We start from the raw sequence: 14687 nt of genomic DNA on the forward strand, positions 1-14687 counted from the left end.
TGTCAGATCATTAAAGGGCCACGCCGCTGTTTTTACCTCCTTAACTACACATTCTTTATGATTGACCCAGTCTGTTTTGACTTGTTCCTTCTTTCCTCCCCTCCTTCCTCCTTTCCTTGCCTCCTTTCCTTCCTTCGTCCTTCCTCTTCCTCCTCCTTCCTTCCTTCCTTCCCTCCTTTTCCTGCTTTCTTCCTCCCTCCCTTCCTTCCTTCCTTCCTTCCTTCCTTCCTTCCTTCCTTCCTTCCTTCCTTCTTCTTTCCCTCCTTCCTTCCTCCCTCCCTCCTCCCTTCCTCCTTTCCTTCTTCTTTCCCTCCTTCTTTCCTCCCTCCTTTGCTTCCCCCTTCCTTCCTTCCTTCCTTCCTTCCTTCCTTCCTTCCTTCCTTCTTCCATCCCTCCTTCCATCCATCCTTCCTCCCTCCTTCCTCCCTCCTTCCTTCCTTCTTCCTTCCCTCCCTCCCTCCTTCCTTTCTCCTTTCCTTCCCCCTCCCTCCTTCCTTCTTCCATCCATCCATCCTTCCTCCTTTCCTTTCCTCTTTCCTCCCTTCCTTCCTTCCTTCTTCCTCCCTCCCTTCCTCCCTTGACTCGAGGACAACAGGAGGGTTAAATCCATACTACACCTTACGCTATGTTATGTTGTTTTATATATTTTGCATTCTTGTTCTTATAGTAGTAGAAAGCAATGTGTAGGTATTTTACTTCCTTTTTATGCTACTTTTCTACATGTTTAATTAAGAATGAGTACTTTTTAAGAGCATGTACTCTGCAGCAACAACATTTTATGTGCAAAACATGTAGTCAGCCTATAAAACATAATGTATTCTTACACATCCAATACCAGACAGTGTATGAAATATTTAAATAGCTCCACTCAACCTCCGCCGGCCTACTTACCACAACATTAAAATGCTGTTATAACATAGTATAATATACCTTTGGCAGAGGTCAAACTGCTGCATAATGATACTCAAAGTTGTATTTGTACAGATAATCCTTCAGGTGCTTCAGTAAGATTTTGAATGCATGACTTTTACTTTATAATGAATAATAATAATAATACTCCATCCATCCTTTATTTGCAGTCCAGTCCTGTTATTGTGGTTTTGCATGTTTTACTCAGGTAAAGGATCCTAAATGATTCCACCACTGATTTAATATCATCTTTCCTTGTTAGTCATTGATTTCCTCTTCAGATTTCATCACTCTTTGTATAATAAATCTGTTCTATCTTTTATGGTCTTCCACCACTTTAGCTCTGAAACTGCAGTAAAGAATATTTTTAATCTCAGCGAGGCTCTTCAGGTTAAAAGGTCTATTTGATGTATTTTCCTTTTGTTGGAAGCAGCCATTAGCCTCCATTCTTTTTTTTTTTTGTGCATTAGAAAAATCTAATTAAGGACTCATCGAAGTTGCTAGAGTGGTTTAATCCATCAAGAGCAAATCATTTATTTTTTTTGTCATTGTTACGTTACCATTGTAACACAGTATTAATACTGGAGTGTTACAGTAAATGCCCTAAAATAGAATATGATTGCTTTAAGTGAAAAAGGGGGCCTCGAAAACAAAAGGAAAATAATTAAAGGTGCAAACAGTGAGATGTTGGTATTGATCCACATGTTGCCAGAGGGAGGATGAGTCAAAGGAACATCTGGCTTTAAAAATGGGAACGCTGGTTTAATTTAACCATGAAAATCATTCCCTGACTTTAACGGAGTAATTATTATTTTAACCATCACATAACCCAATCATCTTATAACCTGAATCTAAGTAGCAGGTATCTTTTATTAGCCATTTATTTCATTATATTTATTTTAATTTCTTTTATTTATTGATCCACATGTTGCCAGAGGGAGGATGAGTCAAAGGAACATCTGGCTTTAAAAATGAGAACACTGGTTTAATTTAACCATGAAAATCATTCCGTAAATTTAAAAGAGTAATTATTATTTTAACTATCACCTAACCCAATCATCTTATAACCTGAATCTAAGTAGCAGGTATCTTTTATTAGCCATTTATTTCATTATATTTATTTTAATTTCTTTTATTTATTGATCCACATGTTGCCAGAGGGAGGATGAGTCAAAGGAACATCTGGCTTTAAAAATGAGAACACTGGTTTAATTTAACCATGAAAATCATTCCGTAAATTTAAAAGAGTAATTATTATTTTAACTATCACCTAACCCAATCATCTTATAACCTGAATCTGAGTAGCAGGTATCTTTTATTAGCCATTTATTTCATTGTATTTATTTTTATTTCTTTTATTTATTGATCCACATGTTGCCAGAGGGAGGATGAGTCAAAGGAACATCTGGCTTTAAAAAATGGGAGCGCTGGTTTATTTTAACCATGACGTCATCACCTAGCCCAATCATCTTATAACCTCAATCTATAAGTAAACATGAAATATTGTGATATCAAATCATAAATCATAATCCTTTATTTTTTTGTAACCGTGATCTTTTATTAGCCATTTATTTAAATTAATTCATTTAATTTGTTTTTTTATTGATTTATTTGATACATTTATATCCTACCTCATTGCAGATAGTTGAGAGTTATGATAGCGTTTCCTGACTTCCTGTTTTTAATGACTTCCTGTTCTTAACCATGAAACTCATTTCCTGACTTTAATGGAGTAATTATTATTTTAACACCTAACCCAATCATTTTATAACCTGAATCTATAGTAAACGTTGAATATTGTGGTATCAAATCATAAATCATAATCCTTTATTTTTTTGTAACAGTAACTTTTATTAGCCATTTATTTAATTTGATTTATTTAATTTGATTTATTTGATACATTTATATCCTACCTCTGGTGTTTCCTCATTGCAGATAGTTGAGAGATATGATAGGGGTTTCCTGACTTCCTGTTTTTAATGAGTTCCTATTTTTAATGATCTTCCTTTTCTTGTTTGTTTGTTCTGTGTTTCTATGTAAAGCACTTCCTGCTACATGCTGATGTATAAGAAGTGCAATACAAATAAAGTTTGAAGTTGAAAGACACACATTATGTTATCAGATTTGAAAATGTATATATTTATCCATATGTGAGTGTAGGAGCCCTTACCGTACTAACCTCCTCCTGTACTGAATAACCCTTTAAATAAAAGCAACCGGTGAAATCCAGAAATCGTAAATGTTCCCATCCGATGTATTTTTCCTTTTTTTGGGCCTCAGAGCTGAAAGTTTCTGATGCAATCTCAGCCATTAGAAGACAAACCAAGATAAAGCCCAGACAGACGAGCATTTTCATGGCCACTTTCCACAAACATTTAGTTTAAATGCTGGTTCAATTATTCAGGGCTGTGCGTGGGACGATATGTGGAGCGTGTGTGTGTGTGTGTGTGTGTGTGTGTGTGTGTGTTTGTAGGGTTGATACATTTATGATGAGAAAAACAGAAATTCCTGTCCAGTCTGGTTAAATCTTCCCGTTCCCGTTCTACTCTGTGAGGCGTTCAGGGTCTCTCGTACAACTAAAGGCCGTTTTTATTCTGGTACTGTACAAGCATATGTGTGTGATAAATGAGCAATAATAACTTTGACAGTAATTGTTTGTAGACATTGGACTGTATGAGTATATATAGAGTTACTTTTATCTTTATTCACACTTTTCTGTGACATGTTTTAAAGTTTCCAAGTGAGCGTGCGACTGCCTGCTTTTCCTGCTGCTCCATGTGTGTATACTAGCGCCTGCATGAAAGTACGTCCCTATGTCCCTATAGCTGTGCTCCTCATTTCAATCGTGTAGATGAGTCTTTGCCAAATCACAGATATAAATAAAGCATAGTTATGACTGATGCTGTGGCTGAGGCGAGTGGCGTGTTTGGCAGATGTAGCTGACAGCTGAATTGTGTCTCTGCGTGTGTGTGTGTGTGTGTATGTGTGTATGTGTATGTGTGTATGTGTGTGTGTGTGTGTGTGCGCGCAGGGTGGGTCATTTGATGCGGGGGGGCGCTTTAGCTTCATATGTGCAGCCATTTTTCTTTCTTGGACTATGTTTATGTGTGAGAGGGGGGGGGGAGTGAGAGAGAGAGAGTGAGAGTGAGAGTGAGAGAGAGAGAGAGAGAGAGAGAGAGAGAGAGAGAGAGAGGGAGAGAGAGGGAGAGAGAGAGAGGCGCAAGGAGGATTTAAGCACTTATGTTGAATTCTGCATTCTCTGCAACTGTGCGTCAGCCTAAATGAAGAGCACGAGCACACACACACACACACACACACACACACACACACACACACACACACACAGTAAATATCCATGTACTGACATGTTTTCTCAGCATTGCAAAGGTAGCAAATTTGTTGCTCCTGAATTCATATTTAGGAGGAGCGTACAGCAGTGTGCAGCTTGCTAAATATTCAACGCTAAACACTTTATCACTCTCTGCTAACTCATCTGTACCCGCCACAGACCTGTACCCGCCACAGACCTGTACCCGCCACAGACCTGTACCCGCCACAGACCTGTACCCGAGAACCAGCCACAGACCTGTACATGAGAACCAGCTGGGTAAAAAAGTGAAGCTCTACACATCAGATAGGAACAATGCAAATATCTAATTATCATCTTTCTCAGCATATGTCAAATTTAAACCCCAATATGTACATGCTATGTATTCATGGTTTGAGTAAACATGAGGGTCTGTAGCTGCTAGCCGCTAGCTGCTAGCCTGTCTCTGCTGTTGGCTGTCTCGTCACTCGGTGTGTGTCGTGGAACCGTGAAGGATCAGTGAGAGCCTTTGATCACTGGCTGAAAGCTGCAGACATGGGCAGGTGTTTAGTCTCAGTGGGATTTGCAGACATTTTCATCTCCAGGGAATCATTTGATTAAGTATTGGTAACAAAAAAAAAAAAATCTTTTAATGGACCTTGAAGTATGTGTATGAGCTCCACTTCCTCTATCTCCATCTCTGTTTTCTCACTTGGCTCCATTTCTACTTCCTTCTCCTTTTGTCTTCATTCCTCTTTCATTTTTTTTTCTTCTCGTCATTTGATTCCCTCTTTCCTCCTTAAAGGGAGATACGTGTCTGACATTTACATTGTTATGACAAGGACAACACCTAAGCACACACACACACACACACACACACACATACACACACACACACACACACACACACACACAGGATAACTACTCCCACCACACAGAGCTGTCATAGCCTTATCTCAGGTATATAATTGATAGAGACAAATTCAGAGCCATAGACGGACAATGTGGGTGACACTAAGACAAACACATGTGCTGCATACCGAGTGGGTTTCACCTCTATGCTTGTGTGTGTGTGTGTGTGTGTGTGCGTGCGTATACTTCCTGACATTCTGCATTAAGCATGAGGCCAGGTCTTGGGCACACAGAGAGATGTGTGAGTCACACTGATTAGTCAGTCCTGCACCGGTCTGTGAAAACAGCCCAGCCATTGTGTGTGTGTGTGTGTTTGGGCCTGTGTGTGATGGGCAGGTAGAGTATTAGCCTGCGAGGAGCTAGGTCCTTGTTAGCAGGCATCTGGCAGGCAGGTAGATGTAGAGTGACAGATAGGTTCACGCATTCACGCACTGATATATACACACACACACACATATACACACACACACACACACACACATGCACGCACTTGCACGCACTTGCACACACAGAACAGCGCATGCCTATCTTGCTTGAATGCAGAACTAACAAACCGACAGGTGGACATATACAAACCAGTGGTGCCGCTCTTTCACAGGTGTTACTACTCACTGGTTGGTGAATCACATTTTCACACTTTCTTTCTTATCTATAACATTCATACATACACACAGCAATGCAGCCATGCTTAATTTACTATAACCTGAATCATTCATTTTTACTACAGATTCCTTTTAATTAAATGACATAAAATGTAATGTGAATAGTAGAGAAATGAAAAAGACAGCATATTACAATCAGTCCTGCCTTCATGGAGGATTGTAGCATGCTGCAGCTCATAGCTTTGGTGCTTTGGTGTTGTAGCTCAGCTCATCATTAAAAAGGTCAAAAGAGAAAGTTGGCAGAGAACATGGGTGAACCTCTAGCAGCTAAATTATTGTTTCCTACTATACATCTACTATACATCTATTAATGGAGTGTATATTAGACTGTATTCATCAAGTGGACAGATTCATGAAATTCAAATGTGTTAATTTGTTTAGATTTGTTTTCCCCCTAGTGGCAGCTCTAAGTGGGGAGGGGGGGGGGGGGGGGTGAGAGAGAGAGAGAGAGAGAGAGAGAGAGAGAGAGAGAGAGAGAGAGAGAGAGAGAGAGAGAGAGAGAGAGAGAGAGAGAGAGAGAGAGAGAGAGAGAGAGAGAGAGAGAGAGAGAGAGGGAGAGGGAGAGGGAGAGGGAGAGGGAGAGGGAGAGGGAGAGAGAGAGAGAGAGATGAAGCATAGAAACAGTCCACAAGTATTTTTGTGCTTCTGTAAGCTTTCAGTCTTAACCACCATTTAGAGTGTACTGTATTTGCCCCAAGGTTTAAAATCCAAGTGGCACCAAATTATTGCCCCGAGATGCCTGTGAGTGACATTTTTACAGCTTTTCCAAATTCATCCCCCCTAACCCCCCCTTCCCCCCTCTCCTCCATTTTTCATTCTTATATACAATTCATCATGTTTAGCTCCTCATTCCTATTGTTGGTGCAGAGTGAAGCTCGGTATGATTTGACTCTGCACTATTTTTCATGTCAATACCAAAATGATGAAGTCCGAGAGGCGGGAGAGTGGAAATGGATGCACTCTCAGACCTCGTCCAAGGAAAAATAATAATTATTATAACAATATAAATAAATAAACTAACTTCTTTCTGCATGCTCTAATTTCAAGGTCTAGTTATGCAAGTATGTCCAGGAATACAGTTTGGTCGTTGTCGTGTGTGCACATTAGCGTTTGTGCTCTCATGCGATGGGTCTGCAGTTACAGTGTTCAGTGTTGACTCTCCGCCTTTTGAAGGAATGTGGCGGTGGAAGCAGATATTCACACATAACTTGGCTCGTGACACCGCCGCGCCATCTGTGCCCATTAGAAGCTGCAACATTCCTCTCGGAGGCCTCGGAGGAATTACGGTGGAGGCAAAGAGGGAGGAGGGGTAAGGGGGGTAAGGGGGGTAAGGGGGGGTGACCCAGCCAAGTTCTGCCTGAGCGTTGGAGCTTTCCCCCTGAGCTTGGTTCTGACGGCCAGTCTCCTGTCTGGCTCCGGGCCTCGGAGGATGAGGGAGGATGAGGGAGGATGAGGGATTCAGAGGATGGCAAAGCAGAGGAGTGATACAGTTGTCTGAACTTATTAGAGTTTTGGGCGGTGTAATGAATAGTGAACGCCTGTAGGTCCTTACATAACTTACATAACGTTAACCATCCTCAAAATATTCAGTGTTGTCCTTCATTTACAGCTGAGCAGAGCTACATTATATATATATATATCATTAGGGTTGCAAAGGGGTGGAAAATTTCCAGTAAGTTTCCAGTAAATTTCCATGGGAAGTTAAGCTGGGGAATTTTGGAAATATTCCAAATTGGAAACTTTTTATGGGAATTTATGGGAATTTATGGGAATTTATGGCAATTTATGGCAATTGAGGGTAATTTAGTGGAAAAGGTATCATATCTAAGCAAAAAATAATTGTTTAGTTTTTTATTTATAATTTGAACATGATCAAGTTGAACAATCAAACAAAACAAAAACATGAACGTGGAGTTAAATTTTACCCAAAAATGAAACACACAAATAGGGTTGCAAAGGGGTGGAAAATTTCTGGTAAATTTCCATGGGAAGTAAAGCTGGGGAATTTTGGAAATATTACAAATTGGAAACTTTCCATGGGAATTATGGGAATTAAATGGGAATTTATGGCAATTGAGGGTAATTTAGTGGAAAGGTATCATATCTAAGCAAAATAATTGTTTAGTTATAAACAAAATAATACAATTAAAACAGATTTATTTAACTATATTCCTTCCTTCCTTCCTTCCTTCCTTCCTTCCTTCCTTCCTTCCTTCCTTCCTTCCTTCCTCCTTCCTTCCTTCCTTCCTTCCTTCCTTCCTTCCTTCCTTCCTTCCTTCCTTCCTTCCTTCCTTCCTTGTCAGTTTTTTCAGGAAATAAATATGAGTCTCCAAAACTCATGTATCAAATATGATTCACCAGGTGATAAAGGGTTAACTGGTCACAAGAAATGGGAAATTTAAGACACATTTAATTCACTTATATTAAACTTACAAAAAAAATATTTGACTGGTGATTGTAAGAAGGCAAGGCAGTTTTATTTATATAACAGAAGAAATATCAACACCTTTAGAGATAACCAGATCCAGAGTTATTGTCTACATGAATGTTAAAATCCCCTGTAATGATAAAAAAGTTGTAGTCAGTGCAGATAACTGACAGCAAATCAGCAAACTCATCAATGAATTTTCTTGAGCATCTTTGAGGTCTATAAATGATTAAAAAATAACTTTTGGATCACCTTTTGATAAAAAAACACAGATATTCAAAAGAGCTAAAAGAAGAAGAAGTATGTCCTTTTACATTCTCATAGAGAGCTAACAAATGGACAGGTGGGCACCATTGCTCCGTCAGTGGTGTAACTTTAAAAACTTGGCAGTGGTTCCAGACTCCATTCACTCCTATAAGTATGATTTACTGCTTTAGATATTACTTGTTTCATTGGGATTCCCTTTTTTTTTCTCCTCCCCTTTTTGTTGTTTTGTTTCACATCTGTCTCTGTTTTGGTACAAAGCTCATTTCAATTTCTCGGCTGCATACCGAATTTTAATGTAGGTGGCCACGGAGGAAATCTGAACTCCATTTGGAGCCCTGGCAGTGTTAAAGCAATCCTCTATCCATTAAAGCTGCAGAGAGTATAAAGCAGCCTGATCCCAGCGTGCAGCAGAGCAGCGGAGCAGGTCAACAGGTACATTTCTGTGGTGCGTTCAGAGGCGAGCGTGTCGTGTGGTTCAGATCAGCTGGTTTAAACCTTTGTAGGTGAAGCTGAAGGTAATTAAGGTAATTCATTAAATGTTACATCAGTCAGAGCAACTACTCTCTGAAGCTCAGGAAGAAGCAATGTTTTTAACCTTCCTGTCGTCCTCCCGGGTCAAATTGACCCCGCCTGTTTTGACTGTTCCTTCTTTCCTCTCTTCCTCCTTCCTTCCTTCCTTCCTTCCTTCCTTCTCCCTCCTTCCTTCCTTCTTTCCTTCCTCCATCCCCTTTTCTTCCTCCCTTCCTCCCTCCTTCCTTTTTTCCTCCCTCCCTTCTTTCCTTCCTTCCTTCCTTCTGTATGTCCTTCCTCCCTCCCTTCCGTCTGTCTTTCCTCCCTCCTTCTCTCTTTCTTTCCTTCCTTCCCTCCTTCCTCCCTCCCTCCATTCCTCCTTCCTCCCTCCCTCCATTCCTCCTTCCTCCCTCCATTCCTCCTTCCTCCCTTCCTTCTTTCCTTCCTCCCCCTTCTTCCTTCCTTCTTTCCTTCCTCCGTCCTAACTTCCTTCTTCCTCCATCCTTCCTTTCCTTCTTTTCTTTCCTCCCTCCCTCCCTCCTCCCTTCCTTCCTTCCTTCCTTTCTTCCTTCCTTCCATCTGTCATTCCTCCCTCATTCTCTCTTTCTTTCCTTCCCTACCTCTTTTCCTTTCTCCCTCCCTCCCTCCCTCCCTTCCTCCCTCCCTCCCTCCCTCCCTTCCTTCTTCCCCCGAGGACAACAGGAGGGTTAATGGTTGTGGGTTTAGCTTGTTCAGTTTGTCTCTGCGATGGTTAAAAAGAAGAACGATGGCGTTGAACCATGCCTCAAAGCTGCTGGCTATGTTAACGAGTTAGAATGAAAACCACAAAATAATGAATCCACCAACACTCATTCCTCTAGTGAAGGTTTTATTACCCAAGGAACAGTTGTTTGGGCTCTGGTGTTTGGTATGTGCACACAGGAATGGGATACAAATGCACAAACAGGATAAATGGTGGGTCAACAGGCGCCTGCAGCTTTTGCCACAAGGCCTAGCGAGCTACTCCGATTCTGTCTGAATTATTGTAGAGAAAGAGAAACCCTCCAGACATGTTTTTTAAGACATAGAAAACTGTTTTGAATAATTATTTCCACCTAAAATGTTTTATTACCTGCATCCATCTGGCTCACTGAAACATTCAGAATATAAGTATATGCAAATATTCATACAGTAGCACACACACAAAATATCTCAGTCCATTCTCAGTGTATATGTGTGTTGGAGGCATCAAGTTTCCACATCACACTGACAAAAAGTTTCAAAATTGATGTTAAATATCCAAGCATTTAGACGTCTTCTGCACATAGACTGTATAAAAGAAATGGACGTAACATCCGTGACGTCACCCATTGGTTTGTGGACTGCAGCTTGGAAGCCGGTAGTTTCGAATCTGGGCAGCGCCATCTTGAAAATTTCAGGTGCATGCTGGGAAAAATAAAAACACGGATTCTACTTATATGGGCATGAGGCGGGGGCCATGGGCGGAGCGGGGAGGTTGCTATGGTTGCGAGGGCTTGATCTCAAGGACATTGGTCAATCAACCTGTCAATCAGGACGTAGCCACGCCCTAATGCATACCCTGCTTTATCGTCACATATAAAATCAGGGAGGCCAAAATGTCCCAAATGAACATCATACTGCATTGAAGAAGGCTTTAAACTAGCGATTGAGACCATAAACACATTTTGAAAACGTTTACTGAGGTTAGAAATCAAGTGAGAAGTTGGTGAATTCTCCATTGACTTGTATAGAGATGGTCGCCCCCTGGTGGCCTTTTGATAGAATGCAGCTCTAAGTTACTTCCACGTTGGCCTCATTTCAGAGGACCAATGTGAGATTTTAGGGTTTTCACTGTAAAATTAAGAAGTAATCATGTCCGTTTTGTAGACTAAAAGATTAGCAGATAAATTGAAAAAGATTTACTCTATTAAAGAATATAATTCTCAAGTAATGATTTCTGGTGAAGCAGACCAAAAAAAAAAAAAAAATCTTTTGTGTGTTGAAAAGTAGACTTAGCTTTCTGCAACAATCAAATAACTGGGTAGAAGTATGAGTGGCAATAGCTGTTTGGAGAGGGAAAATGAGTATTAATTAACTGTCTGATGGATAGTTTGACAAGATAAATTATAGTTTTTATAGTGTATTTCTACTTTGTGAAGTGCTTATATTGCAGGGTTGATGCAGAAAATGGGGACTGCATTGGCTGCCAGTCTACTGTATCACCTCAGGTCTAAAGGTCCAGTACTGTAACTTTACAGGGTGAATAGATAATCCATTTATTTCAGTCCAAAAGTATGACTAACTAAAGCCTTCAGTTTTTTATTATCACTCTCTCATGTATATATCTATCATCATTTTGTTTTTCCATTACAAGTTTGGCACAGTCAGAAGCACTTTGATGGCCATGAACAGCACTTTTCCTCCTGTGCTTTCAATCAGCTCTCTTTGTGTGTATACCTTCCTCTGTTCTCTGCTTCACTCACTGCGGACTCTCACCACCATAAAACCGCAACAAACCATCTTTAGATCAAAGACGTGGTACAAGGAGAGCCATTTATCTCATTCCAACTATGAAGATATAAGAGGTTATAAGTGAGACTGTGTATGCTCACACAGCCTTCATATTTAGCTATGAAATATAGAGAGAGAGAAAAAAAAGTGCAAATCTGGCATCTTTGTAATATAATGCAGCCATAATGCAGAGATCTGTCACTTGGAAGCATAAGAGGGGGAGAAAAACCAACAAGCACTACAATAATTTAAATGACAACTTCAAAAAAAAAAGTAAAAGTAGCATAAAAGCCACAAAGATAAAGCACTGTTTATTACTGGACTGTTATATTGGATTGTAATACATCTCAAAAAAACATGAAAATGACAAATTTGATTATTCCATTTTCGTTTTTATTCAAATAATACACACACACACACAGACACACACACACACACACACACACACACACGCACACACACACACACACACACACACACACACACAGGGGACATTGTAATGCAGTTGTGGTATTACCTTTTTCATTTTCAGGTTTACATTGCCTTCAGGCTTCCGTACTCCGAGTTGAGAGGAGAGGAAGGTACATGGAGGTGAGGATGTGGGCAGGTGAAGGCAGAAGGAAGCTGGTGAAGTCGGGCAGAGCAGGGATGGAAGCTAGTAGATGGGTCGAAAATGTGACTTGACAGGCAGACAGAGAGATGAGCAGGAAAACAGATGACTGAAAGAATGACCTGGGTATGAGTGGATGGAGAAACAGAGAGGGAGAGAGGGAGAGGGGGAAAGAGAGAGAAGGAGAGCGGGAGGGATAGAGAGAGAGAGAAGGATGGAGAGAGGGAGAGAGAGAGAGGGGGGAGGGGAGAGAGGGAGAGAGAGAGAGGGATGGAGAGAGAGAGGGGGGGATTGAGAGAAGGAGTGAGAGGAAAAGGGAGAGAGAGAGGGTTAGGGTTAGAGAGGGGGGAGTGAGAGAGAGAGGGATGGAAAGAGAGAAAGGGAAAGAGAGGGGGGGAGTGAGAGAGAGGGAAGAGGGGGGTGAGAGAGAGAGGGAAAGGGAGAGAGAGTGCGATGAGGGAGAGGGGGTGGGTGAGTGAGAGAGTACAGGAGACAGAGAATAGAAGCATATTGTCATTATACCATGTATAAAAGCATCTCTGTTGTACATAATGTTAAAAAAAGAAAGAATACAAGAATAAATAGCAGATAAAAGAATAAAAGGATGAAGGATAAATGCATGAGGATTACTTTGCAGAGGAAAGAAAAACAACAGAAACACAAGGGATAAGCTAAGAGGCAAAGTCTGTTTCCACCCCATGTGGTTTATATGTATGTATGTATGTATATGTGTGTGTGTGTGTGTGTGTGTGTGTGTGTGTGTGTGTGTGTGTATGCATAGCAGCAGTTGGTGACATTTTAAAGAGTAAACAAACATGAGCTGGTTGATTGATTTCTGTCCTTGAGCTACAGAGAGAATATACCACTTTGCCATTTGGTGTGTTTCCCACCATAAAAACTGATATTTACTGCTCCAGAGCCCCCCCAAACTACCCCCATCCCCCCACCCCCCCACTCCGACACCCGCACAGGTGCTTTGAGTTATTATGGACTAAATTTCCTCTCAGGTTCAAATTGCTTGGAACCATTGAATGTGCTGAGGTGATTAAACTCCATGTAGTAATGTGACTCATAAAGCTGTAGGTTGCCTTTACAGCTGTCACAGAAAATGGAGAGGAAAGTTGCAGCTGTGTTGGTTTTGAACTGAACTGTTACGTAATGTGGCGGTGATTAGCATAAACCCACCCCTGCTGCTTTAGCTGTATAAATACATTCAGCGCACACTACTACTACTACAGTCTACAGTTAGCCAGTTAGCTGAGTTAGCCGCTAAGCTAGCAGCCGAGTTAGCCGCCGAGCTAGCCACCGAGCTAGCAGCTGAGTTAGCAGCAGAAAGCTCTCAGACGAAGCGTCCATGTTTCAGATAGAGGTGGTGACTTTGATTGACAGGTGACACTTGGAAGGGGGCGGGGCTTCATCAAACTCAGTGGACTCCCACAGCGTTTGGTAGCAGAGAAAGAGGCTGATTTTTACACAACTTTGAAGCCTAATTTCATATATTTGGCGATTTTTTTTTAATCATTAAAATTTGGCAGGGTGGTTAACAACACATTCCTCTGTTGTATGTCAAACTCAGAACACATATTTACTTTACACAGACTTTAATATCAACTGATGCTAATACTAATATCTCATTTTCACACACATACTGTATACTGTATCCATGGAAACGTGTGCAAACAGGCTGGGACAACACTCAGAGGGGTTGCGTGGTAGCTCGCTGCCTCTGCTGTGAGAGACAAAGTGTAAAGCTCTTCTGGTAAGAGCTCTGTATTGTGTGAGTGCAGTCTCAAACAATCATAAAAAGAAGCTAATAAAACAGTTAAGATAATAAAAGGATTAAAATAAAAGATAATGAATAAGTACAACCAGCAGACAAAACAATAAAAGCATGTTAAGACAAAAAGAGAAACACTTTGAATTTGAATAGTAATTTGAAAACATCTGTAGTTTCAGTTTCAATGAGCTTGGTTCTTTGTTTCTAAGTTTAGCGGCCGCAGCTACCAAGGCTAAGCCTGAGTCACCTTGAGGTGCTGCTCAGTAGGGACTTCTAAGGGAGCTCAGTGATGAATGCTGGAGCTCAGCCATGCAAGTCCTTGTCGGTAATTAAAAAAGCAATTGTAAAATCAATTCTGAAATGTATTGTGTTTGGTGCCACAAGGCTAAAACTGGAATAGCATAAGCCGAGTGTTAGGTGTTAAAAGCCTGCTGGCTGAATCCTGAACAAAGACCATTTAAAGGGGAACTCACGCTGCTGCAACCTGAACTGCTGCCATCCTTCAGTATATCCTGAAATGAAAAGATGGACCTGATCTTAGTTTTATATTAACATATCTTACTGTAAAACTGATTACTGGTTATTTGCATTGTCAGTTTGAGGATGAGACATTTGCTTTTGTAGCTGATTTCTTTGAGCTACTGGTTGTTTGGTCATTGCACTTCCTCCCATTGCTTAAGACTCGATGTTATCTGTCTCACACATTCGTAGATACAGTTTATATTCTGACTCATAATTAGTCTCTCTACTCCAATTCACATTTATAAATTCCCCCATCAGTCATTAATACATGT

The sequence above is a fragment of the Scomber japonicus genome, chromosome 2 (assembly GCF_027409825.1).
Source record: "Scomber japonicus isolate fScoJap1 chromosome 2, fScoJap1.pri, whole genome shotgun sequence".
NCBI classification, from domain to species: Eukaryota; Metazoa; Chordata; class Actinopteri; order Scombriformes; family Scombridae; genus Scomber; species Scomber japonicus.